The following is a 27,512-nucleotide window of genomic DNA, read 5'->3' on the forward strand; positions in this document are numbered from 1 at the left end:
GTCCTTGCTGATTTTACCTGCAGGAAGTGCTGCCATCTCCAGCTCCTCCAAGACCGAGTTAGGGAACTGGAGCTGGAGTTGAAAGAACTTTGGATCATTCGGGAGGCAGAAGGGGTCATAGATAGCAGCTTCAGGGAATTAGTTACACCAAAGATTGGAGATAGGTGGGTAACTGTAAGAGGGACTGGGAAAAAGCAGTCAGTGCAGGGATCCCCTGCGGCCGTTCCCCTGAGAAACAAGTACACCGCTTTGGATACTTGTGGGGGGGGGGACTTACCAGGGGTAAGCCATGGGGTACGGGCCTCTGGCACGGAGTCTGTCCCTGTTGCTCAGAAGGGAAGGGGGGAGAGGAGCAGAGCATTAGTAATTGGGGACTCTATAGTCAGGGGCACAGATAGGAGATTTTGTGGGAGCGTGAGAGACTCACGTTTGGTATGTTGCCTCCCAGGTGCAAGGGTACGTGATGTCTCGGATCGTGTTTTCCGGGTCCTTAGGGGGGAGGGGGAGCAGCCCCAAGTCGTGGTCCACATTGGCACTAACGACATAGGTAGGAAAGGGGACAAGGATGTCAGGCAGGCTTTCAGGGAGCTAGGATGGAAGCTCAGAACTAGAACAAACAGAGTTGTTATCTCTGGGTTGTTGCCCGTGCCACGTGATAGTGAGATGAGGAATAGGGAGAGAGAGCATTTAAACACGTGGCTACAGGGATGGTGCAGGCGGGAGGGTTTCAGATTTCTGGATAACTGGGGCTCTTTCTGGGGAAGGTGGGACCTCTACAGACAGGATGGTCTACATCTGAACCTGAGGGGCACAAATATCCTGGGGGGGAGATTTGTTAGTGCTCTTTGGGGGGGTTTAAACTAATGCAGCAGGGGCATGGGAACCTGGATTGTAGTTTTAGGGTAAGGGAGAATGAGAGTATAGAGGTCAGGAGCACAGATTTGACGTCGCAGGAGGGGGCCAGTGTTCAGGTAGGTGGTTTGAAGTGTGTCTACTTCAATGCCAGGAGTACACGAAACAAGGTAGGGGAACTGGCAGCATGGGTTGGTACCTGGGACTTCGATGTTGTGGCCATTTCGGAGACATGGATAGAGCAGGGACAGGAATGGATGTTGCAGGTTCCGGGGTTTAGGTGTTTTAGTAAGCTCAGAGAAGGAGGCAAAAGAGGGGGAGGTGTGGCGCTGCTAGTCAAGAGCAGTATTACGGTGGCGGAGAGGATGCTAGATGGGGACTCTTCTTCCGAGGTAGTATGGGCTGAAGTTAGAAACAGGAAAGGAGAGGTCACCCTGTTGGGAGTTTTTTATAGGCCTCCTAATAGTTCTAGGGATGTAGAGGAAAGGATGGCGAAGATGATTCTGGATAAGAGCGAAAGTAACAGGGTAGTTATTATGGGAGACTTTAACTTTCCAAATATTGACTGGAAAAGATATAGTTCGAGTACAATAGATGGGTCGTTTTTTGTACAGTGTGTGCAGGAGGGTTTCCTGAAGCAATATGTTGACAGGCCAACAAGAGGCGAGGCCACGTTGGATTTGGTTTTGGGTAATGAACCAGGCCAGGTGTTGGATTTGGAGGTAGGAGAGCACTTTGGGGACAGTGACCACAATTCGGTGACGTTTACGTTAATAATGGAAAGGGACAAGTATACACCGCAGGGCAAGAGTTATAGCTGGGGGAAGGGCAATTATGATGCCATTAGACGTGACTTGGGGGGGATAAGGTGGAGAAGTAGGCTGCAAGTGTTGGGCACACTGGATAAGTGGGGCTTGTTCAAGGATCAGCTACTGCGTGTTCTTGATAAGTATGTACCGGTCAGGCAGGGAGGAAGGCGTCGAGCGAGGGAACCGTGGTTTACCAAGTGGAATCTCTTGTTAAGAGGAAGAAGGAGGCCTATGTGAAGATGAGGTGTGAAGTTTCAGTTGGGGCGATGGATAGTTACAAGGTAGCGAGGAAGGATCTAAAGAGAGAGCTAAGACGAGCAAGGAGGGGACATGAGAAGTATTTGGCAGGAAGGATCAAGGAAAACCCAAAAGCTTTCTATAGGTATGTCAGGAATAAGCGAATGACTAGGGAAAGAGTAGGACCAGTCAAGGACAGGGATAGGAAATTGTGTGTGGAGTCTGAAGAGATAGGCGAGATACTAAATGAATATTTTTCGTCAGTATTCACTCAGGAAAAAGATAATGTTGTGGAGGAGAATGCTGAGCCGCAGGCTAATAGAATAGATGGCATTGAGGTGCGTAGGGAAGAGGTGTTGGCAATTCTGGACAGGCTGAAAATAGATAAGTCCCCAGGACCTGATGGGATTTATCCTAGGATTCTCTGGGAGGCCAGGGAAGAGATTGCTGGACCTTTGGCGTTGATTTTTATGTCATCATTGGCTACAGGAATAGTGCCAGATGACTGGAGGACAGCGAATGTGGTCCCTTTGTTCAAAAAGGGGAGCAGAGACAACCCCGGCAACTATAGACCGGTGAGCCTCACGTCTGTAGTGGGTAAAGTCTTGGAGGGGATTATAAGAGACAAGATTTATAATCATCTAGATAGGAATAATATGATCAGGGATAGTCAGCATGGCTTTGTGAAGGGTAGGTCATGCCTCACAAACCTTATTGAGTTCTTTGAGAAGGTGACTGAACAGGTAGATGAGGGTAGAGCAGTTGATGTGGTGTATATGGACTTCAGCAAAGCGTTTGATATGGTTCCCCACGGTAGGCTATTGCAGAAAATACGGAGGCTGGGGATTGAGGGTGATTTAGAGATGTGGATCAGAAATTGGCTAGCTGAAAGAAGACAGAGGGTGGTGGTTGATGGGAAATGTTCAGAATGGAGTACAGTCACAAGTGGAGTACCACAAGGATCTGTTCTGGGGCCGTTGTCATTTTTATCAATGACCTAGAGGAAGGCGCAGAAGGGTGGGTGAGTAAATTTGCAGACGATACTAAAGTCGGTGGTGTTGTCAATAGTGTGGAAGGATGTAGCAGGTTACAGAGGGATATAGATAAGCTGCAGAGCTGGGCTGAGAGGTGGCAAATGGAGTTTAATGTAGAGAAGTGTGAGGTGATTCACTTTGGAAGGAATAACAGGAATGCGGAATATTTGGCTAATGGTAAATTCTTGAAAGTGTGGATGAGCAGAGGGATCTAGGTGTCCATGTACATAGATCCCTGAAAGTTGCCACCCAGGTTGATAGGGTTGTGAAGGCCTATGGAGTGTTGGCCTTTATTGGTAGAGGGATTGAGTTCCGGAATCGGGAGGTCATGTTGCAGCTGTACAGAACTCTGGTTCGGCCGCATTTGGAGTATTGCGTACAGTTCTGGTCACCGCATTATAGGAAGGACGTGGAGGCTTTGGAGCGGGTGCAGAGGAGATTTACCAGGATGTTGCCTGGTATGGAGGGAAAATCTTATGAGGAAAGGCTGATGGACTTGAGGTTGTTTTCGTTGGAGAGAAGGTTAAGAGGAGACTTAATAGAGGCATACAAAATGATCAGGGGGTTAGATAGGGTGGACAGTGAGCCTTCTCCCGCGGATGGAAATGGCTGGCACGAGGGGACATAGCTTTAAACTGAGGGGTAATAGATATAGGACAGAGGTCAGAGGTAGGTTCTTTACGCAAAGAGTAGTGAGGCCATGGAATGCCCTACCTGCTACAGTAGTGAACTCGCCAACATTGAGGGCATTTAAAAGTTTATTGGATAAACATATGGATGATAATGGCATAGTGTAGGTTAGATGGCTTTTGTTTCGGTGCAACATCGTGGGCCGAAGGGCCTGTACTGCGCTGTATTGTTCTATGTTCTATGTTCTATCTTCCCCTAAGCCGAATGGTCTCCTTCTGTGCTGTAACAATTCTATGTCTCTGAGTCCACAGTACACCCACCCTCTCTTTGCTGGATAGCACATCTCATAGAATAGATATCACAGAATTCCTACAGTGCAGAAGAAGGCCATTCAGCCCATCAAGTCTGCACCGATGCTCCGATGGAGCGCTCCAGCTAGGCCCATACTCCCACCCTATCCCCGTAACCCAGTAACCTCACCTAACCTTTTGGATGCAAAGGACAATTAAGCATGGCCAATCCACCTAACCTGAACAACTTTGGACATTTCTGGATCTATGGAAAGTAGATATTAACATATTTGTGGCTGGTTGATGGGAGGTTAATTTATAGCTAGTTTGAACTTGTCAATTCTCCTGTGCACCCAAGAATAGGACACGTATCCTGTTGTGTGATCCTATTTCTTAAAACCCCGGAAAATGCAACACCCAGTCCCCAGGACTGGCATGCAGTTCAGGGTGAGACAATTTTGGAACGCAAAATTGCAGCCAACTCGGTAAAAAGCAGTCACAGTGCTACCCAACCAAGCTATCATTGAGTCACAGAATGGCTACAGCACAGGAGGAGGTCACTCGGCCTGTCAGGTCTGTGCTAGCTCTCTGCGAGAACTTTTCAGCTGGTCCCACTCCCCGGACCTTTTTCCTTTAGCTCCGTAAATCTTTCCCCTCCAGATAATTATCCAAGTCCCTTTTGACAGCCATGACTGAACCTGACTCTAATACAGGCTCAGGCAGGACATTCCAGTTCCATACACTGGTTGTGTAAAATTTTGCTCCTTGTATCACCTCATTTTCTTTTATCCAGTCACCTCAAGTCTACGTCCTCGAGTTCTCAACCTTCCACCAATGGGAAATGTGTCCCCTTATCCAGACTCTATGGGCTGAATCTTCCATTCTCTAGTTTAAGTTTGGTGGCAGGCATGGAAGTGGGAGTGATTCCCACTGTGAGGGGGGGAGGCCTCACAGCTGACCATGTGTAATCTTGTTCAGCTCATTATCTATACGTCCGTGAGGAGCTCATCAAATCTCATGGCAGGTGCAGACAGGAAGTCACCATCCCCGTTGTTACCTCATGGGTTCAAAGGTCTAGGCACCATATATAAAGGGCACCCAGGCAGCCATTCGTTCACTACCAGCCATGAACTCAATCTGGTTGTCCTTCAAGACTATCAATGAGAATGCATGACAGCAGAGAGCGTGCGTCCCATGGCTCAGCGAAGCCTCCCCGGAGTTTCTCTTCCCGGCCATTCAGCATAGGCGAGAGGTGCTGTTTCCCAAGGATAGCAGCAGGAGGCCCTCCCGTCTGACCTGGGTGGCCTGGATGGAGGTCGCAGCAGAGATGAGCGGCCCAGCAATACAGGAAGAGGATGAATGGTCTGCTGTACTCCGCCAGGGTAAGTGGCTCTGTCTACTCGCTGCAAACTGACTCTCACAGTCGCACTCTGAGTCAGTCTAAGTGTGCGGCTGCACAGGGATGTCAGACAGGAGTTCAGGTTGCAGCACTCGCCAGCAGATGGGCGGCAGCCACTTTGTGCTCTCAATCTATCAGATGCAGGACACCCTGCTTATTAATCACTTCACGGGGAGGGCTCAGTAGCTGCAACAGGAATCTGTGCTGCTGAACTGCTCGTGCAAACATTAGGACGACAATCAATCTTTCTGCCTCTCTGCAGAACAAGAACACCCACAGTAAGCGAGAGCGGGCCAAGTCCAGAGGCCGCATTCCGGACATTAGAGTCCGCACTCCATGTGAGGAGCAGGTCACCGCGATAGCCAGAAAGAGGCAGGACTGTGCCAGTGCTGAAGGTGAGGTGGGACTCCCCAGGAAGCCAGTGAGGATGCAGTTGTCAGCTGCACCCACATGTGTAACACATTGGTTTAATTAGGGAGCCTGCTGAGGCATTCTCTAAATCTTTTCTCTACTCAAGATACCAGCAAGAAAAGAGGGAGGCCCACGATGCAGGCTACCCCCAGAATGAGCCCCAACCCCACCTCTGAGGATACACTGTCACGGCGTTGGCCTGCTTAAATACAGTCACCTTCGTGGGTGCACATTCTTTTTAAAAATAAATTTAGAGTACCCAATTCATATTTTTCAATTAAGGGGCAATTTAGCGTGGCTAATCCACCTAGCCTGCACATCTTTGGGTTGTGGGGGCGAAAGCCACACAAACACTGGGAGAATGTGCGAACTCCACAGTGACCCAGAGCCGGGATCGAACCTGGGACCTTGGCGCCGTGAGGCAGCAGGGCTAACCCACTGCGCCACCATGCTGCCCATGGGTGCACCTTTTAAAGTAGGCTCAGGGTCACAACCTGGTGAACACACGGTGGGCACGGGTCCACAGCTGACAGACAAAATGACATCCGAGGTCTCTGACATTGGGAGGACTGCTGGAGACCAGACCCCTGCTCAGCCCCATGCTGGTGATCAGCTTCTGGACTTGGCCCCAACAGACCTGTGGGAGATGCAGAGACCGGCAGGGGAGTATCAGGCAGAGATGTAGAGACAGGCAGGGGAACATCAGGCAAAGATGTAGAGACAGGCAGGGGAACATCAGGCAGAGATGTAGAGACAGGCAGAGGAACATCAGGCAGAGATGTAGAGACAGGCAGGGGAACATCAGGCAGAGATGTAGAGACAGGCAGGGGAACATCAGGCAGAGATGTAGAGACAGGCAGGGGAACATCAGGCAGAGATGTAGAGACAGGCAGGGGAACATCAGGCAGAGATGTAGAGACAGGCAGGGGAACATCAGGCAGAGATGTCGAGACAGGCACAGAACATCAGACAGAGATGCAGAAGCTGGCAGGGGAACATCAGGCAGAGATGCCAGGGGGCTTGCACAAACTGGAGCGAAGTCCATCCATGTTCTTTCTGCTGTCATGGCTGTGGCATGTGAGCGCTTTGCTGTCTCCATGGAAAGGGTGGTTGCCACCTTGGAGAGCCAGATCCAGCAGAACAAACAGTGGCTGCTGGATATGCACGTGGACTTGCATTCTATCACTCTATCCATGGGTGCAGGGGAACAGTGGCTGGGCGAAAGGGGGAGGGGGCATGTTGACCTCCCTCCAGGTTCCACTTTTCCTCAAGGAGACAGGGAGGTGCCAGTGGGCACACAGAGGGAGGGGGGATGCCAACTGAGCTCCCAGGGACTTCATCCCAGGAGACCCCAAGGGTGCCCTGCTGCTCCGTCACCCCTCTGCCAGTGATTCCATTCTTTCCACTGATCCAGACTCAAAAGGACGTAATAGTCAGCAGGCTGCCACCACCTCGGCTACGGATGTTAGGGCTGAATTTACACCTAGCGGTCGGCAAACAAAGATAAATAAGTACTAGGAGCGCACAGCTGGCATGGGTGTCCGATAATGAATTCTCACTTCTCTCATTATCAACAGTTATTACTCAGTAATCCCAGATGTGCATGGTTAGGCATTGGCCATCATTTGTGAATATGCGGCTTGGCTACACCAGTCGCTGCCTGCAGCTCACCATGTTCTGATCTCTGAAAATATGTTCAGCGAGGTCATTGCATCTCCTGCTGCTGTTGCCCTGTTGTGAACTGTGGGGTGGCTGCCACGAGTACTCGGGGAGAGTTAAACCTGCTGTGTGAGTGGCTAGGAACACACTAGATGCAGTTTCCGGGGTGAGAGAGGGAAGCTCTGCACTGCCTTTTTAATAATAATAATCTTTATTAGTGTCACAAGTTGGCTTACATTAGCACTGCAATGAAGTTACTGTGAAAATCCCCTCGTCGCCACACTCCGGCGCCTGTTCGGGTACACTGAGGGAGAATTCAGAATGTCCAATTCACCTAACAAGCACGCCTTTCGGGACCTGTGGGAGGAAACCGGAGGAAATCCACGCAGTCATTGGGAGAACGTGCAGACTCCGCACAGACAGTGACCCAAACTGGGAATCGAACCTGGGACCCTGGAGCTGTGAAGCAACAGTGCCAACCATAATGCTACAAAAACTATGCTACAAAACCAGAGGCTGCTCTACGTATGTGGAAGAAGCTATTGTTAACGTCCAATCGTTAATGGTCATAATGGGTTCTCAGTCCATGAGAGAGAAAGAGTTGAATGGACGTGTGTGCTGGACCGGGCCGAGGACAATGAGGCTATCCCTGTGAAGCATCAGCAGGTCTAACAGGCATTTGAAGGATCCATGCAGAAAAGATGTTTATCTTGGCTGGCTTGTCCACAATGACAGATCAGAGTCTCGCACTAATACAGAGGCCATCTTGGGATTGAGACTTGTGGCAGTCTCTGCAATTAGAGGGTCTGGAGTGGTAACTACTCAGCAATCCCTAGTGTAAGTGAAGCACTCTTAGTGAGTGGTGTTCAAAGTAATCCCAAAGCTTTCCAGCACGATAAAGGTGTGAAGGGATCGGGGCAAGTTGCGAACGGAGGGAACAAAATCTCATCAATCTGCACAAAGGGACGATCACGATGCTTTCATGCTGCACCTCCCTGTGGACGCATATAGTAGGTTCTCTCTGAAAGAGCTCTCTGCAGGTCGGCTCCCCCTCTTTGGGAACAGGTGAGAGGGTGACATGACATTCCTGCAAAGGTTAGATTTGATATTGTTCCCAGGCCATGCACACAGACTTTGTAAGACCATAACACATAGGAGCGGAAGTAAGGCCATTCGGCCCATCGAGTCCACTCCACCATTCAATCATGGCTGATTTCAACTCCATTTACCCGCGCTCTCCCCATAGCCCTTAATTCCTCGAATAAGACATAGGAGCGGAGGTAAGGCCATTCGGCCCATCGTAAAGTCCCAGGTAAAGTCACAATTCTATTTACAGGTTGTGGTAGTCACCACTGTTTGTATATATGACTTACATGAGAAGTAATACAGTAAGGCTCCTGTACTACAGGTATGGGGGTAGATCCCTGCCTGCTGGCTCCGCCCAGTAGGCGGAGTATAAATGTGTGTGCTCACCGAGCTGCAGACATTTCGGCAGCAGCTGTAGGAGGCAACACATCTCTGCTTAATAAAGCCTCGATTACGCTCTACTCTGGTCTTGTTGTAATTCATAGTGCATCAATTTATTAAGCAGAGATTTTACAGCGATGAAACTACACATCAAACCAGATCGCCTGCAGCTGCACCCTCAAGCAGACAACGCCACGCGGCCTTCGACCACTGGCTAGCTTGCTTTGAAGCCTACATCGGATCAGCGACAGAACAACCCTCAGAAGCTCCAGATCCTGTACACACGGTTGAGCTCCGATATTTTTCCCCTTATCCGGGACGCGCCCAACTACACTGGGGCCACGGCGCTTCTGAAAGAGAACTACACCCGGCCGATCAACAAACTCTACGCAAGGCACCTCCTGTCCACGCGGCAACAACTCCCCGGTGAGTCATTGGAAGATTTCTGGCGTGCCCTGCACGCCCTGGCGAGGAACTGCGATTGCCAGGCAGTATCGGCCGTTGAACATTCCGAACTCCTAATCAGGGACACTTTCGTTACGGGCACAGGGTTGGCGTACATCCGCCAGCGCTTCTTAGAAGGGGGTACGCTCGACCTCGCGGCGATCAAGAAACTCGCGACCTCACTAACGGTAGCCTCCCGTAATGTACAAGCGTACGCCCCCGCCCACACAGCACCCCCCTCTTGGACATCATGGACTCCACCAGTGACTTCCCCCAAGCCTGCGCCGCGCAGCAGCCAGCCAAACCTGGGGGGCCCAAGTGCTATTTCTGCAGGCAGACAAAGCACCCCCAGCAGCGCTGCCCGGCGCAGAGCACAATCTGCAAGGCCTGCGGGAAGAAGGGACATTTTGTTATGGTGTGCCAGGCCCGGTCGATCACCGCTGTAACCAGGCCCATTGTTCCTGCACCCCCGACGTGCGACCCGTGGGTGCCGCCATTTTTGTCCCTGCAACACTGTTTATTCCATGAACTCAACTTAACATCTTAAGTAAACATTGGATCTCTTAACACCCCTTACTTCAAAGATAACTTAGGAAACATTGCAACAGTAAATATTTCCTAAAAATGTTCCTTCAAACTTCCAAGAGACTTAACACCTTTAAACAAAACCACATCAGGTTAAAGGCTTTACAATTAGGAGTTTAAATCACCCAAATGATCCAGAGATAATCTTTCATGGCAGAGATCCAGCTCACTGCAAAATACAGACGCTCACAAGCTCTTTTCAAACTGCAAAACTCTGGAAACACACAGACACACACAAGCTGCTTTTTAAACTGAAACTAAAAACCTGCAAAATGGCTAACCTAAAGTCCAGCTCCACCCACTCTCTGACATCACTGTTTTCTTAAAGGTGCATTGCTTAAACATCCATGGCTTAAAGGTGCTCTCACATGACACCTCCCCCCAAGAAAAAAAAAAAATCATCAACTTCAACTTCAAGATGGTTTCATTTTTCACTTTTGCACCATCCACTAAGAAATGCACACAATAAATATACATTTTCATTGAAAGAAAACAACACACACAAACAGGTATAATAATATCATCCATTTTTCTTTGTTCTTCTTCCTCCAACCAAAATCCTTCTCGATTGATCACATTCGTGACAAAGCATCGGCTATCACATTTTCCCGTCCTGTCACATGTACTATTTTTAAATGAAATGGCTGTAACAACAAACTCCAGCGAAACATCCTTGCATTGTTATTCCAGAATCGCTCCAAAAACGTCAAAGGATTATGATCAGTATATATAACGGTGTCAGATGGATTGCTGGTCACAAATGTGAAAATGTTGCAAAGCCAGCACCAAACTCAAAGTCTCCTTCTCAATCGTCGAATACTTTTTCTGGTGGGAATTCAATTTCTTTGAAAAATAACCAGCAGGCCGCTCTAGCCCTTCGTCGTCTTGTAGAAGCACCGCACCTACGCCCACATCGCTCGCATCAACAGCCACTTTGAATGGTTTGGTATAATTTGGGATGACTAACACAGGAGCAGTGGTTAACACAGCCTTCAGGCCGTCAAATGCCTGTTGACACTCCGCTGTCCACTGGAATTTGTTACGCTTCTTGAGCAAGTCCGTCAGTGGAGCGACCACACTGCTAAAATTTGGTTCAAATTTCCGGTAAAATCCACTCATACCAAGAAATCGCATTATTTCCCGTCGTGTCGAGGGTATCGGAAACTCCCCAATAACTTTCGTTTTCACATCCTGTGGGACCAGTTGACCCTGTCCGATTGTATGGCCAAGGAAAGTGACTTGGGCTTTTCCAAATTCACTTTTGGCTAGGTTTATCACCAGACTCTCCTCCTGAAGTCGATCGAATAACTGCCTCAGATGTTTTAAATGTTCTTTCCATGTCTGGCTGAAAACTACCAGAGCGTCGATGTATACCGCACAATTGGGTAATCCTGAAACATCTGTATTAGTTAACCGTTGAAATGTTGCTGGGGCGTTTTTCATGCCAAATGGCATAACTTTGAACTGGTATATACCATCTGGAGTCACAAAAGCTGAAATCTCCTTTCTCCCTTTCAGATAAAGGTACTTGCCAGTAACCTTTCAGTAAATCCAATTTGGAAATAAAAGCGGATTGTCCCACTTTCTCAATGCAATCTTCCAAACGTGGGATAGGATAAGAGTCCATTCTTGTAACTGCGTTCACCTTTAGATAGTCCACACACAACCGTTGGGTACCCTCTGGTTTAGGTACCATCACTATGGGTGAGTTCCATTGGCTGCAACCCACTTCAATGTAAGGGGCTGGTTTAGCACAGGGCTAAATCGCTGGCTTTGAAAGCAGACCAAGGCAGGCCAGCAGCACGGTTCAATTCCCATACCAGCCTCCCTGAACAGGCGCCGGAATGTGGCGACGAGGGGCTTTTCACAGTAACTTCATATGAAGCCTACTTGTGACAATAAGCGATTTTCATTTCATTTCATTTTTTTCAATTATGCCATTCTTCAGCATACACTCAATCTCTCTGTTAACCTGTGCCAATTTTAAAGGATTAAGTCTAATGGATGTTGTTTGATAGGAACAGCATTTCCCACATCTACATCATGTGCAGCCATTTTAGTACTTCCCAATTTATCTCTACAAACTTGCCCACATGATATCAATAACTCAACTTGCCCACATGATATCAATAACTCTTTCAGGTCAGTTCATTTTTCCTCTGGAAGGTAACTTAACAATTCATCCCAATTTTTAAGAACATCCTCATTTTCCAATTTAATTTGAGGTATGTCAAATTCACAGTCATCTGGATTTGGTTCGTCACTTTGAGTTAGAATCATTAAAACCTCCTTTTTCTCTCCTTCCCTTTCAAAGTACCTTTTAAGCATTTTCACTTGACACACTCGGCGAGTCTTCCTTCTATCTGGTGTTTTTACCACATAATTCACCTCACTTAATTTCCTTTCAATCTGATACGGTCCACAAAACCTAGCTTTTAAAGGCTCCCCTACCACTGGTAACAACACTAAAACTTTATCCCCGCTGGCAAAACTACGAACTTTGGATTACTTGTCTGCTACCCGTTTCATTTTGTGCAACTTTCAAATGTTGTCCAGCCAATTCACCTGCTCTATTTAATCGTTCCCTAAAATTTGACATGTAATCCAATAGTGTAATTTCCGATTTCTCTCACACCAATTTTTCCTTAATCAATTTAAGTGGTCCTCTTACCTCATGACCAATAATTAGTTAAAGGACTAAATTTGGTAGGTTCATTAGGTACATCCCTAATTGCAAACAATACGAATGGGATTCCTTTATCCCTATCCTCTGGATAATCTTGACAATATGCCCTCAACATTGTCTTTAATGTCTGATGCCACCTTTCTAATGCTTCCTGCGATTCTGGATGGGACGCAGTTGATTTAAATTGTTTTATTCCTAAGCGATCCATAACTTTTTGAATAACTTTGAAGTAAAATTTGATCCTTGATCCGATTGAATTTCTGTGGGTAGTCCATATCTGGTAAAGAATTTAAGTAACTCCTTCACAATCCTTTTAGCTGTAATACCACGTACTGGAATGGCCTCTGGAAACCTAGTAGACACATCCATTACAGTCAAAAGATATTGATTCCCACTTTTTGTTTTAGGAAACGGTCCAACACAATCCGTGATATATCCGTTTATTTCTACATCTTTCTGTTGTAACTCCGCCAATTCTCCTGAACTAATATCCGCCTCATCCTCCACCTGTTCTTGTTCTTTTACAACCATCTGATCAAAAATCGTTCCTGCTAATTGCACTTCAACTTCATCTTCACTCTTTGATTTCTCCTCTTGTTTTAACCTGTGACTTTGCGACCTTGTTACTACACAATCCGGAAAAATCCCAGGATATTTGTCCTTCAACCCTTCAGTTGTCTGATTTTCCACTGGCTTATCAACCACAGTAGGCATCACTCCCATCTGCGATCCAGCTATATCATTACCCAAGATAAACTATTCCTGGACAAGATAGTTTATCTATTACTCCTACTACCGCTTCACTGGATTTTCCAACCTTACCTTATATAATGGAACGCTACTCCTCTCACCCTGAATTCCACATATCACCACCTTTTCTGGCAACATTCTTCCCAAACTACACAATTCTTCATCTCTTGCCATTAAAGATTGATTAGCCCCTGTATCTCTTAAAATTGTGACTTCTTTACCTGCTCCTCCTGATACAAATGAGTAAACTTTACTCACACAAGTAAATTCTTTAAATGCATCTGGCACTTTCTTAACAATTACTTCTTGAACAGGTTGTACAATCGTTTGCACCTCCTTCGCTTCCCTTGGGCTTTCCTTTACCACTCTAACCAACCCCACTGTCTGATCCTGTTTTACCACATCAGCCTTCCCAGTGCTTTTCTTCAACCACCAACACTGTGACTTTACATGGCCTAGTTTATTACAGTGAAAACATCTGAAACTTTTCGTTTCTTTCCCACCCTCCTGGGTTTCTTTTTTAATCTGAGATACACTCTCTTTATTGTCTCCCATCAGATCACCTTTACCTTTACCACTTGAGTATTTCTCATGTCCCCAGTTTCTATCCCTCACCGGCTGAAACTGATGTCGGAAACCAATCTTTGATTTATGAACTAATTGATAATCATCTGCCATTTCCGCTGCTAATCTCGCAGGTTTAACCCTCTGTTCTTCCACATGAGTTCTCACTACATCAGGAATTGAATTTTTAAACTCGTCCAAAAGTATAATTTCTCTGAGAGCTTCATACGTTTGGTCTATTTTCAAAGCCCTTATCCACCTATCAAAATTACTCTGTTTGAGCCTTTCAAACTCCATGTATGTTTGACCAAATTCTTTCCTTAAATTTCTAAACCTTTGGCTGTGTGCTTCAGGCACTAGCTCATGTGCACTTAAGATGGATTTCTTCACCTCCTCATAGTTCCAAATATGTCCTCCGGTAGTGATGCAAACACTTCACTGGCTCTACCTACAAGCTTTGTTTGAATCAGTAACACCCACATGTCCTGTGGCCATTTCATTTGTTTAGCAACTTTCTCCAATGAAATGAAAAAGGCTTCCACTTCCTCTCGTCAAACCTTGGCAATGCTTGGACATATTTAAATCGATTCCACCAAGCCTTCGACTATGACGCTCTTTCTCACTATCCTCACTAGGGGCTGTTTAGCACAGGGCTAAATTGCTGGCTTTGAAAGCAGACCAAGGCCGGCCAGCAGCACAGTTCAATTCCCGTACCAGCCTCCCCGAACAGGCGCCGGAATGTGGCGAGTAGGGGCTTTTCACAGTAACTTCATTGAAGCCTACTTGTGACAATAAGCGATTTTCATTTCATCACTATCATCCAACTGTACGTTTCCCTTTACATCTGCCAATTTTAACTGATTGTCATGTTTCATGGCCATTTTCTGAAGTTCAAACTCTTTCTCTTTCTCTTTTTCCATGATCTGTATCTCCCTTTCTTTTTCTTTTTGTTCTGCTAGGGCTCTCTCTCTCTCTCTCTCTCTCTCTCTCTCTCTCTCTCTCTCTCTCTCTCTCTCTCTCTCTCTCTCTCTCTCTCTCTCTCTCTCTCTCTCTCTCTCTCTCTCTCTCTCTCTCTCTCTCTCTCTCTCTCTCTCTCTCTCTCTCTCTCTCTCTCTCTCTCTCTCTCTCTCTCTCTCTCTTCTCTCTCTCTCTCTCTCTCACTTTCTCTCTCTCTCTCTCTCTCACTCTCTCTCACTCTCTCACTTTCACTCTCTCTCACTCTCTCACTTTCACTCTCTCACTCTCTCTCTCACTTTCACTCTCTCACTCTCTCTCTCACTTTCACTCTCTCACTCTCTCTCTCACTTTCACTCTCTCACTCTCTCTCTCACTTTCACTCTCTCACTCTCTCTCTCACTTTCACTCTCTCTCACGTATGCAAGCCGCTTTAATTCTTTCTCATGTTCCATTTGTTTAATTTGCAACTGATTTTTTTGCCATTTCCAATGAGTCAAACCCTATCTCAGGCAACTTTAAATGCTTAACCATCGCCATAATTACCTCCATCTTTTGTTAACTGTAATGTTCTTGCCAAATCTAACAGTCTGCTTTTATCTTTGTCCGTGAAGTACTACGTGTGACCTTCTCCACCCCCAAAAACGTCTGAGCCTCAAAGAGCCATTGTTCACAACACTCTCCCCACTTAAACTAAAATACCACACCGGAAAAGCAACAATTCTTCACTGTCTTTAAGTTCACAAAAGCCAATCCAATAGATAGACTTTTAAAGGCTTTACAATTAGGAGTTTAAATCACCCAAATGATCCAGAGATAGTCTTTCATGGCAGAGATCCCGCTCACTGTAAAACACAGACACTCACAAGCTCTTTTCAAACTGCAAAGCTCTGGAAACACACACACACACACACACACACACACACACACACACACAAGCTGCTTTTTAAACTGAAACTAAAAACCTGCAAAATGGTTGACCTAAAGCCCAGCTCCACCCACTCTCTGACATCACTGTTTTCTTAAATGTACATTGCTTAAACATCCATGTCTTCAAGGTATTCTCACATGACAGCGGGCAGACAAGGCACCCCTGGCAGCGCAGCCCGGCGCGGAGCGCAATCTGCAAGGCCTGCGGGAAGAAAGGACATTTCGCTGCGGTGCCCCAGGCCCGGTTGATCGCCGCTGTAACCAGCCCCATTGTTCCTGCACCCCCCACACACGACCCGTGGGCGCCGCCATCTTCACCCCAGCAGGCCTTGGGCGGCACCATCTTTAACGCCGCCCGCCATGGGTGCCGCCATCTTCGCCGCCATTTTGGACGGTGCCTCAAGACCCCTGCTTGTCGGGCACCTCATCATGCCACTCATCGCCTGCGACCGCCGCCGACCAGCCCGGGGCCCACCAACACCAGCCGCAGCTCACCTCCATCACGCTCGACCAGTCCCGGCCACGCAACCTCGCAACCGCGACAATGACGGTGAAGGTCGATGGCCACAAGAGACCTTGCCTTCTCGACTCCGGGAGCACGGAGAGCTTCATCCACCCCAATACGGTAAGGCGCTGCTCCCTCGCGGTGCACCCCATTAACCAATGACTCTCCCTGACCTCTGGATCCCACTCCGTGGAGATCCCGGGCTACTGCACCGCCACCCTCACCGTCCAGGGCGTAGAGTTCAGCAACTTCCGGCTCTACGTCCTCCCCAACCTCTGCGCTGCTTTGCTACTCTGCCTGGACTTCCAGTGCAACCTCCAAAGTTTAACTCTGAAATTCGGCGGGCCCCTACCACCGCTTACTGTATGCGGCCTCACGACCCTTAAGGTCAACCCAGCTTCCCTGTTTGCAAACCTCTCCCCCGATTGCAAACCCGTCGCCACCAGGAGCAGACGGTACAGTGCCCAGGACAGGACCTTCATCAGGTCAGAGGTCCAAGTGGTAGTTGTAAAGACTTGGGGAGAAACAGTCAGACCACCAATCGGTACAGGCAGCTCGACGTGTACCCCCTCCCACGCATATCTGATATGGTCAATCAGATTGCACAGTACCGGGTCTTCTCTGCAGTGGACCTGAAATCTGCCTACCACCAGCTCCCCATCCACAAGGCGGACCACCAATACACTGCGTTCAAAGCAGACAGCCGCCTTTACCACTTCCTTAGGGGTCCCTTCGGCGTCACTAATGGGGTCTCGGTCTTCCAATGGGAGATGGACCAAATGGTTGACCGGTACGGACTGCGGGCCACCTTCCCGTACCTCGATAACGTCACCATCTGCGGCCTTGACCAGCAGGACCACGACGCTAACCTTTTCAAATTTCTCCACACCGCCAAACTCCTGAACCTAACGTATAACAAGGAGAAGTGCGTGTTCAGCACCAACCGCTTAGCCATCCTTGGCTATGTGGTGCAAAATGGAGTTCTAGGGCCTGACCCCGACCGCATGCGCCTCCTCATGGAACTCCCCCCTCCCCCACTGCCCCAAGGCCCTCAAACAATACCTGGGGTTCTTCTCATACTATGCCCAGTGGGTCCCTAACTATGCGGACAAGGCCCGCCCACTCATTCACTCCACAGTTTTCCCCCTGACAGTCGAGGCTCACCAGGCCTTCAGCCGTATCAAGGCCGACATCGCCAAGGCCGCGATGCACGCGGTCGACAAGACCCTCCCCTTTCAAGTCGAGAGCAATGCATCAGCCATCGCTCTGGCCGCCACCTTCAACCAGGCAGGCAGACCCGTGGCATTCATTTCCCACACACTCCATGCCTCCGAAATTCGGCACTTCGCCGTCGAAAAGGAGGCCCATGCCATCGTTGCAGGCAGGAGATTCACTCTCCTCACTGACCAACGGTCGGTTGCCTTCATGTTCAATAACACACAGCGGGGCAAGATCAAAAATGATAAAATCTTGAGGTGGAGGATCGAGCTCTCCACCTACAATTATGAGATTTTGTATCGCCCCGGTAAGCTCAACGAGCCCCCCAATGCCCTATCCTGAGGTACATGTGCCAGCGCACAAATGGACAGACTCCGGGCCCTACACAATGGTCTCTGTCACCCAGGGATCACCCAGTTCTTTCACTTCATAAAGGCCCGCAACCTACCCTACTCCATTGCGGAAGTCAGGGCGGTCACCAAATACTGCCAGGTCTGCGCGGAGTGCAAACCGCACTTCTACTGGCCAGACCGAGCGCACCTGATGAAGGGCTCCTGTCCCTTTGAACGCCTCAGCATGGATTTCAAAGGGCCCCTCCCCTCCTCCGACCGAAACACGTACTTCCTTAACGTGGTCGACGCATGCTACAGATTCCCCTTCGCCATTCCATGCCCCGATATGACGTCTGCCACAGTCATCAAAGCCCTCAATAGTATCTTCACTCTGTTCGGTTTCCCCGCTTACGTCCACAGCAACCGGGGATCCTCCTTTATGAGTGATGAGCTGCATCAATTCCTGCTCAGCAAGGGCATTGCCTCGAGCAGGACGACCAGCTACAACCCCCGGGGAAACGGGCAGGTGGAGAGGAAGAACAGGACGGTCTGGAAGGCCGACTTGCTGACCCTACGGTCTAAAATTTCCCGGTCTCCCGCTGGCAGGAGGTCGTCACCGACGTCCTCCACTCCATCTGATTGCTACATTGCACTGCGACTAATGCAACCCCCCATGAACGTCTCCTTGCCTTCCCTAGGAAGTCCACCTCCGGGGTTTCGCTCCCAACGTGGCTGGCAGCTCCAGGAGCCGTTCTCCGCAAGCACGTGCGGCTACACAAGGCGGACCCGTTGGTTGAGAGGGTACAGCTACACCATGCAAACCCGCAGTACGCCTCCGTGGCGTACCCCGATGGCCGCCAATACACAGTCTCCCTCAGGGACCTGGCACCAGCTGGGTCCCCCCCCCCCCCCCGGCGCCACCCATCCTCCCCCTAACGCACCTCACCACAGCCCCCGCTCCAGGACGATCCGTCCTCCCATTGGTTCCACCCGGGGATGAAGATGAGGACTACACGCTCCCGGAGTCACCGCCGACCAAGCCGGCGCCTGCATCGCCACCGGGACTGCGGTGCTCACAACGGAGGATCAGGGCACCCGACCGGCTGAATTTGTGAACTTTTTTCCCAAACTGTACACTTTAAAAATGCTCACATACATGTAAATAGTTTTCCACCCCCCCCGCTGGACTCTTTTTTTAACAGGGGGTGAATGTGATAGTCACCACTGTTTGTATATACGACGCATATGAGAAGTAATACAGTAAGGCTCCTGTACTGCAGGTACGGGGGTAGATCCCTGCCTGCTGGCTCCGCCCAGTAGGCGGAGTATAAATGTGTGTGCTCACCGAGCTGCAGCCATTTCGGCAGCAGCTGTAGGAGGCAACACATCTCTGCGTAATAAAGCCTCGATTACTCTACTCTCGTCTCGTCGTAATTGATAGTGCATCACAGGTGCCCAAGGTCACGGGGAGGTTCTCCTGTACACATTTAGTGCCAGGGTTCTGGTTCTGTATATCAGCAGTTGGGCGCATGCAAAAGATCAAACAATCGGCAGAATAAACATGAAGTGGTGCAATTTAATCCAGCTATCATCAACCAAGGTACATTAGAGAAAATATAGAATGTCTGTACCCAAATATGAGCTGGGGCCTTCCAGTAGATGACAGAAAACTAAAAAGGAAAGGAAATGTCTCAGCAGCTTACTCTGCCTGGAATCTGTCAGCTATCATATTGGTGCTGGCTCATCGCTGCGTCATACCCCTGTTGTGGCCTCTGCATGTGGTTCAGTGATATCCTGGCCCATAGCAGCTCCATCCCCTTCACCATCTTCATCACTGGAGGAGACATCCCAGTCCTCCATGCTTCCCTCAGCCAAGATATCTCTTCTTTGTGACGCGAGGTTGCGTAGGGTGGAGCAGGCAACAATGATCCGGAACAATCTCTGTGATGGGTGTCACCAGAGCCGTTTAAACATCTGGACCTCATCTTTAGGAGGCCCACTGCCTGCTCAGACCCGGAGGAGGTCTGTGTGGCCTTGTAGATCTCCTCAGCAGCACTATGTGGACAGAGAACTGGCATCATCATCCAGGTCTTCTGGGGGATCCCTGTTCCCCAAGGAGTCAGTCCCGCAATCACCGAGGTCCATTAACCTGTGGCACCTGGAAGTGGGTCAGAACATGGGCGTCATGACAACCCCCTGGGAACCGCGCACTAACATGCAGGAATTGTCTTCTGTGATCACATATTCGCAGAACATCGAAAGAGTTTCCTTTGGTGAATGTGACTGGCTGATGTCAGGAAGCTCTCAAGGCCACGTGTGCAGTCAGTAGCCCTTTGAACTTGAAGGAAACCTGAGATTGCCACCCAACCCAGCCTGACGTTCGGGCAAGTTGGACAAATTGGTGGACTCTCCTGCACGTGGCATCTCTCACCTCCCAGATGGACTTATGTGCTGCGGTCTGGGAGAAGCTGCACTGGTCCCAGCCTTGGAAGTACTGGCAAAGATGTTTAAGGCAGCGATGACTTTTAATTCCACTGGCATGGGATTGCCTTCAAGGTCTTTCGGCCGCAGGGCGCTGTGGAGAAGCTGGCAGATGTGTGCAACCCTATTCTGAGACACTCGGGTTCCTCCGCCATTGCCATTCCCTTATCTGTAAATAGCTGCACCTAGGATCCTTGGTCCGAGTCAATTCTCCCCCATAGTAGTGGACAGTGGTCACCAACACCCTGACCATCTTGAGGCCCCGCTGCCTCTTGCTTCTCCGGCCATTGCTCTTCCTGGCCCTGTGCCAATCTGCGGTGAGCCCTCCTCCTCCTAATCTGTGTGAGGAGTCAGTAGAAAGGCAGGTTTCTCTGGAGCCTGCATCCTCTTGGTCTCAGTGGATCTGAGGCTGAATCAAAATCATCAACTCAAAGAACATATTTTCAACAGGTTTGATTCAAATGTGTGGTAATGCATTTTGGAAGGTCTAATGCAATTAGGGAATATACAGTGAATGGTAGAACCCTCAAGAGTATTGAAGTCAAAGAGATCTCGGAGTACAGGTCCACAGGTCACTGAAAGGGGCAACACAGGTGGAGAAGGTAGTCAAGAAGGCATACGCATGCTTGCCTTCATTGGCTGGGGCATTGAGTATAAGAATTGGCAAGTCATGTTGCAGCTGTATAGACCTTAGTTCGGCCACACTTGGAGTATAGTGTTCAATTCTGGTCGCCACACTACCAGAAGGTGTGGAGGCTTTAGAGAGGGTGCAGAAGAGATTTACCAGAATGTTGCCTGGTATGGAGGGCATTAGCTATGAAGAGTGGTTGAATAAACTCGGTTTGTTCTCACTGGAACGAAGGAGGTTGAGGGGCGACCTGATAGAGGTCTACAAAATTATGAGGGGCATAGACAGAGTGGATAGTCAGAGGCTTTTCCCCAGGGTAGAGGGGTCAATTACTAGGGGGCATAGGTTTAAGGTGAGAGGGGCAAGGTTTAGAGTAGATGTACGAGGCAATTTTTTACGCAGCGGGTAGTGGGTGCCTGGAACTCGCTACCGGAGGAGGTGGTGGAAGCAGGGGCGATAGTGACATTTAAGGGGCATCTTGACAAATACATGAATAGAGGGATACGGACCCAGGAAGTGTAGAAGATTGTAGTTTAGTCGGGCAGCATGGTCGGCACGGGCTTGGAGGGCCGAAGGGCCTGTTCCTGTGCTGTACATTTCTTTGTTCTTTGTTCTTTGATTCCATCTCACAGCCATCAAACCAGCGCTAAGCTTGAGTCTGGCTGCTATCTAGACATGTCACCCCCAGCCCACACCTTCCAGGTAAAGGACATTCTGGAGGAAGAGATGGGTGCTCCTCCCACATTCATATATGGCTGCACATGGAGTCAATGTTCTTTGACCAGGGTGTTGAGGAGAGCCATCCTTCAGACATCATTCACTTGTCTCCACTACTTTGGACCATACAATCCCTACAGTGCAGAAGGAGGACCAATTCAGTCCATCAAGTTTGGACTGACCTTCTGAAAGAGCACTCCACCTGGGCCCACTCCACCGCCCTATCCACGTAACCCCACCTAACCTGGGTGATTCTGCCCATCGTACATACCAAACTCTGTGTGATGAAGCAAGCAAGCGCTAACAATTTGGTCAACATGTCCCTTCAAACTTTATTAGCCCAATCTAAAATTCAGGGCATCACAGTGTCACAGTGGTTAGCACTGCTGCCTCACAGCGCCAGGGACCCAGGTTCGATTTCGGTCTTGGGTGACGGCCTGTGTGGAGTTTGGCCTGGTTGCTTTGATGGTTGAAGGCCATGACATGGATGTGGCCCACAATGCTCCTCTGACCTTTCAGGAGAGGATAACCCATAACACAGTCAAGGGGACAAGGACAAACAGTAGCCCCCCCCCCCCCCCCCCCCCCCCCCAAACCTATTCTGACAAAATGGATGCCCTGGAAATGGAGTGCCAACACCCACAGCTCGGTCCACCATTTATGGAGCACAGGGGTCTCTGGCGAAGGTAAGAATTCAGTGCACAGAGGTAAGAGCTTTGGAGCGTAAAAATTGTTGGGCTGCCTCATCTGGCGGCAGCACGGTAGCATTGTGGATAGCACAATTGCTTCACAGCTCCAGGGTCCCAGGTTCGATTCCGGCTTGGGTCACTGTCTGTGCGGAGTCTGCATGTCCTCCCCATGGGTGTGCGTGGGTTTCCTCCGGGTGCTCCGGTTTCCTCCCACAGTCCAAAGATGTGCAGGTTCGGTGGATTGGCCATGATAAATTGCCCTTGGTGTCCAAAATTGCCCTTAGTGTTGGGTGGGGTTACTGGGTTATGGGGATAGGGTGCAGGTGTTGACCTTGGGTAGGGTGCTCGTTCCAAGAGCCGGTGCAGACTCTACGGGCTGAATAGCCTCCTTCTGCACTGTAAATTCTATGATCTGAAATGGAAACCTCAAAGCTGCAGTCCCCAGTCTTCCTTCAAAGACAAAGGCACCATGATGCAGATTCCATTGGCTCCCCAGCCCGCCTGGCACGCACAGTGACAGTGTGGTGACTAAACCAATGACGTCATTTTTCTCTCCCAGATTCGCCATCCAGCAGATGAATGCAGGACCCCGTGGAGCCACCCTGGAGGATCAGCACCTGTCGGATGCACCCCCGTCACCTCCTCTCTCAGAAGCAGACACTGATGTGTTGGGTGTTCTGGATCACATACAGGTCACCAACACTTGAAATAGTGCAACACTATTTTATTGAACCATTAACTGTTTAAACATATTTAGACTGTGGGTTAATACGGTACCAGCTTTAACTAAAAACCTTTGCCTTGTCCTAACCAGTCGATGCACTCAGCACATGGTGAATGTCTGTGTTGCAGGCTGTGAGCTCTGTGCTCCTAGCTAGCTGCTACTCGAATCAGGGGAAACTCTGATGTCCCCTGTCTTTATAGTGCGTGTGCTCTCACTGGTGATTGGCTGTGGTGTTGTGTATGTTGATTGGTCCCACTGTGTGTCCATCAGTGTGTGTCTGCACCATGATATACTGGTATATATTATGACATTCCCCCTTTTTATAAAAAAATGTGCCTGCGTGACAATAAATAGTGTATGGTGAATGTTCCTGACTACGGCGCGAGCCATCTCGCATGTGATCTCTTCACGCTTGGGGATTGGATAATGCTCCCTCATGATATTGCGATTCAGATCCTTGGGATCAATACAAATTCTGAGCTCACCGGAAGGCTTTTTTAACGTACACCATGGAACTGACCCAGTCAATTGGTTCCGTAACTCTGAAGATCACTCCTTGGTCTTGGAAGTCCTGCAACTGCTGCTTGAGGCGGTCCTTGAGGGGTGCTGGGACTCTGCGAGGTGCATGCACCACAGGCGTGGCGTTCTGTTTGAGTAAGATCTTGTAAGTGTATGGGAGCGTGCCCATGCCTTCGAAGACGTTGCGGTGCTGGTCGATGATGGCGTCGAGTTGCGCCCTGAAGTCAGCGTCCTGGAAGGCAGACATGTCATCAGGAGAGAGAGAGTGGACTCTTTCAATGAGGTTCAGCAGCTTGCACATCCGTAGCCCAGCAGGGAGTCCTTCAAGGAGCCCACAATCTCGAAAGGAAGGATGGCTTTTCGTGACTTGTGCGTCACTTCAAGTTGGCACGAGCTGGTAGCAGGAATGATGTTGCCATTGTAGTCCAATAGTTGGCAGGACAATGGAAGGATGGCTGGTTTGACACTAAGGTTTTGGAAATCAGACCACGCCATGAGATTGGCGGAGGCACCAGTGTCCAGCCGGAATCGTATTTGGGACCGGTTGACCGTCAGGGTGGCACACCACTCATCGTCTGGATCGATGCTGTATACCGACAGCGGCTGGTGTCTTTGCTTCGGGGACACCCTGGTTTCCGTTACGACACCGACTCGAAAAGGCGCCTTCGGGTCCTCGGTGTCACTGCTGTGTGGGAGGTCCGCATCGGACTCGGTGACCGTGAGTTGAACAGCCCGAACGTTCCTGCGAGGCTGGCTGAAGCGATATGAGTTGGCAGGCTGAGCTGCTCGATAGCAGGCATCATAGTGGCCAAGTCTTCCATATCGTAGGCATTGTCGAGATTTTGCGGGGCATTGCCGCTTTAAATGGGCGGAGCCACAGTTGTCGCACGTCGTGACGTCAGCACGTTCGCTGCACCACCGCGTATTCGCGGTGCAGTCGTGCATGGTGCGTGCCTGCGCATTACGTTCCTCAACGTCGCCGTCCCCTCGTTTGGGGCGTACAAGCGCGAGAGTCCGCGAAAAGCACACAAAATGGTCGCCCTCATCCAGGCTGAGGCCCTGGAGGTGCTCAATCACTTGGACCCGTTCCGCCTCGTGGGGACCTTGCTGCGCCGTTTGAGCCGCTTGTTTATGGGAATACCGACTCGTGGCGTTGCACAGGTGTGCAAGCTGCTGAACCTCATTCAAAGAGTCCACTCTCTCTCTCTCTCTGATGACACGTCTGCGGTCTCGATGGCGGTCGCTAGGGTGAGTTGCTTTACTTTGAGGAGCTGCTGACGTAGGGGGTCCGACTGAACACCGAAAACGATCTGGTCGCGTATCATGGAGTCGGAGGTGGGCCACGTAGCGTTCGAAACTTTCATTCACCTCTACGCTGCAGTGAGTGTCAAACTTGGAGGACCGTCTTGAACTTTGTCTTATCTTCGTCATCTGCAAAGGTGAGAGAGTTGAAAATGTGGATGGCATGGTCCCCGGCCATGGAGAGGAGAAGAGCAATCTTCCTGGTGTCCAAAGCACCCTCCCTGTCCGTGGCTTCGAGGAAGAGCTGGAAGTGCTGTTTGAAAATCTTCCAGTTGGCCCCGAGGTTGCCGGCGATGCGGAGCGGCGGCGGCGGGCTGATGTTGTCCATGTTGCAGGATGACGGAATGCTGGTGGAAGCCAGATCACTTGCAGGTAGGTCTAAGAAGTGCTAGTATCCCACCACTCCTGGTATCATGATGTGTTGGGTGTTCTGGATCACATACAGGTCACCAACACTTGAGATAGTGCAACACTATTTTATTGAAGCATTAACTGTTTAAACATATTTAGACTGTGAGTTAATACGATACTAGCTTTAACTAAAGACCTTTGCCTTGTCCTAACCAATCGATGCACTCAGCACATGGTGAATGTCTGTGTTGCAGGCTATGAGCTCTGTCCTCCTCGCTAGCTGCTACTCGAATGAGCGGGAACTTTAATGCCCCCTGTCTTTATAGTGCGTGTGCTCTAACTGGTGATGGCTGCGGTGTTGTGTTGTAGATTGGTCCCACTGTGTGTCCATCAGTGTGTGTCGGCTACATGATATACTGGTGTATATTATGACAGACACCACCATAGATACAAGCACCTCGGTGGGCATTAGATCATCAACTACAATGGCAGTGCACAGTGGGGAGGGCGTGGCACACTCACATAATGACTCTCATGGAGAGGGAGTTGCAGGAAATTAATCAGGGTGCCCTGGGGTTGGGTCGGCACCTGCAACCCACATACTGGCAGTAAACCCAGCAGATCATTGCCAGTGTGAGGGATGGATGGGGCACCTAGTCTCTCTGCTCGATGCCCGTCCATCATTGGCAAGTAGGGAGATCCAGACCAATTTTGCACTGGCAGACGTGCTTCGGATCACCTACGCGGGATCCTCTCAGCGGCCCTCTGGATGAGGGCAGCAGCTCCTCCGCCCCTCTACCAGTAGCCGTGCCGCCTGTTTGGAATACAACAACTGAGGAGTGCCCAGCCACGGTGCTGGATGTATTCTCCTAGACGCTGACCTCTCCAGTTCCACCAGCCACAGGATGACCTCCAAGATAATCAGGGCTGACCGGACAGCAGAGTCAGCAGGCTGGCTCCAATGTCACTGCCAGTGAGGAGGTTGGGGGGGCATCAAGATGCAGCGCCCACAAATGTACGTTTAAATCACCATGAGCACAAACGAACCCTTTCACGGGTAATCTTCCGTCCGGCCATAATTTGGTAAGTTATTTTCTGATGTGACAGTGTGTAATGCTATATTCCATTTTCTCTACATTTCACAAGCAGATGAATAGAGCATTTAGAACATAGAACATACAGTGCAGAAGGAGGTCATTTGGCCCATCGAGTCTGCACCGACCCACTTAAGTCCTCACTTCCATCCTATCCCCATAACCCAACAACCCCTCCTAACCTTTTTTGGACACTAAGGGGCAATTTAGCATGGCCAATCCACCTAACCTGCACATCTTTGGACGGTGGGAGGAAACTGGAGCACCCGGAGGAAACCCACGCAGACACGGGGAGAACGTTCAGACAGTGACCCAGTGGGAAATCGAACCTGGGACCCTGGCGCTGTGAAGCCACAGTGCTAGCCACGTGTGCTACTGACCTTAGTGGTTTGTGTTAATGACCTTAGTGTGTTTCATTTATTTCATAGATACAGGCGATTCCTCTGTCTCTTGCTGGATGTGTGGGCTGTAGACCTGGCTGTAAACTTTATTCCACGGGTTTTGAGTGGACTTTGTGTTCCATGGAATAGGTCATTAGAATGTCTGGGAGGGAGGCATGACCCTTGCCATGGTGTGGAGGCAATATTTGGCCTAGCTGAAGATGAATTGAGTCAAGGCCTCCCCTGTGTCCCTGCCTCCCTGAAGATTCCGGAAGTCTGCCTCCACATCCTCACCTGGTCCTACCCAAGGCTCCTCTTCTGAGCCTCCACTGGAGTCATCATCTGTGGCCTGTGGAGCTGCCTTGATACCCTCATCCCTGAGTGGGCTCCTCCCCTTTGACAGAGCCAGATGTGGAGAGCACAGCAGGCAACAACAAAAGAGACACATAGAAGCATAAAATATCTACAGTGAAGAATTTGGCCCACCGACCCTCCAAAAGAACACCCTACCTCGGCCTGCCCACTCCCCCTCCTGGGACCGTGAGAGGAAACGGGAGCACCCGGAGGAAATCCACGCAGACACCGGGAGAACGTGCAGACTCAGCACAGTGACCTGAGGCTGGAATTGAACCGAGGTCCCTGTCGCTGTGAAGCAATAGTACTAACCACAGTGGGGGATATTGCAGTGCTGTCCCTGAAAGATCCAAGCATCTGAATCTCATGTTCATCAGCCCAATGGTCCTCTCCACCACTGCCCTGATGGAGGCATGACTCCTGTTATATCTCATCTCCACCTCTGTCCCTGGGTGCTGGAGTGGTGTCATGAGCATATTTTTCAATGAATAGCCTTTGTCACCCAGGAGCCATCCAA

General features: G+C 49.7%; 1 long non-coding RNA gene across 1 annotated transcript in view; it reads left to right on the forward strand.

Moving 5' to 3' along the window:
* Positions 1–5,007: 5,007 nt before the first annotated feature.
* Positions 5,008–27,512, forward strand: part of LOC140409473 (uncharacterized) — a 44,963-nt gene continuing 22,458 nt past the window's right edge. The window contains exon 1 of the long non-coding RNA XR_011940342.1: positions 5,008–5,234. This is a non-coding gene — a long non-coding RNA (uncharacterized lncRNA). The remainder of the gene's footprint in view (positions 5,235–27,512) is intronic.

This window comes from Scyliorhinus torazame, chromosome 3 (assembly GCF_047496885.1).
Source record: "Scyliorhinus torazame isolate Kashiwa2021f chromosome 3, sScyTor2.1, whole genome shotgun sequence".
Classification (NCBI taxonomy): Eukaryota; Metazoa; Chordata; class Chondrichthyes; order Carcharhiniformes; family Scyliorhinidae; genus Scyliorhinus; species Scyliorhinus torazame.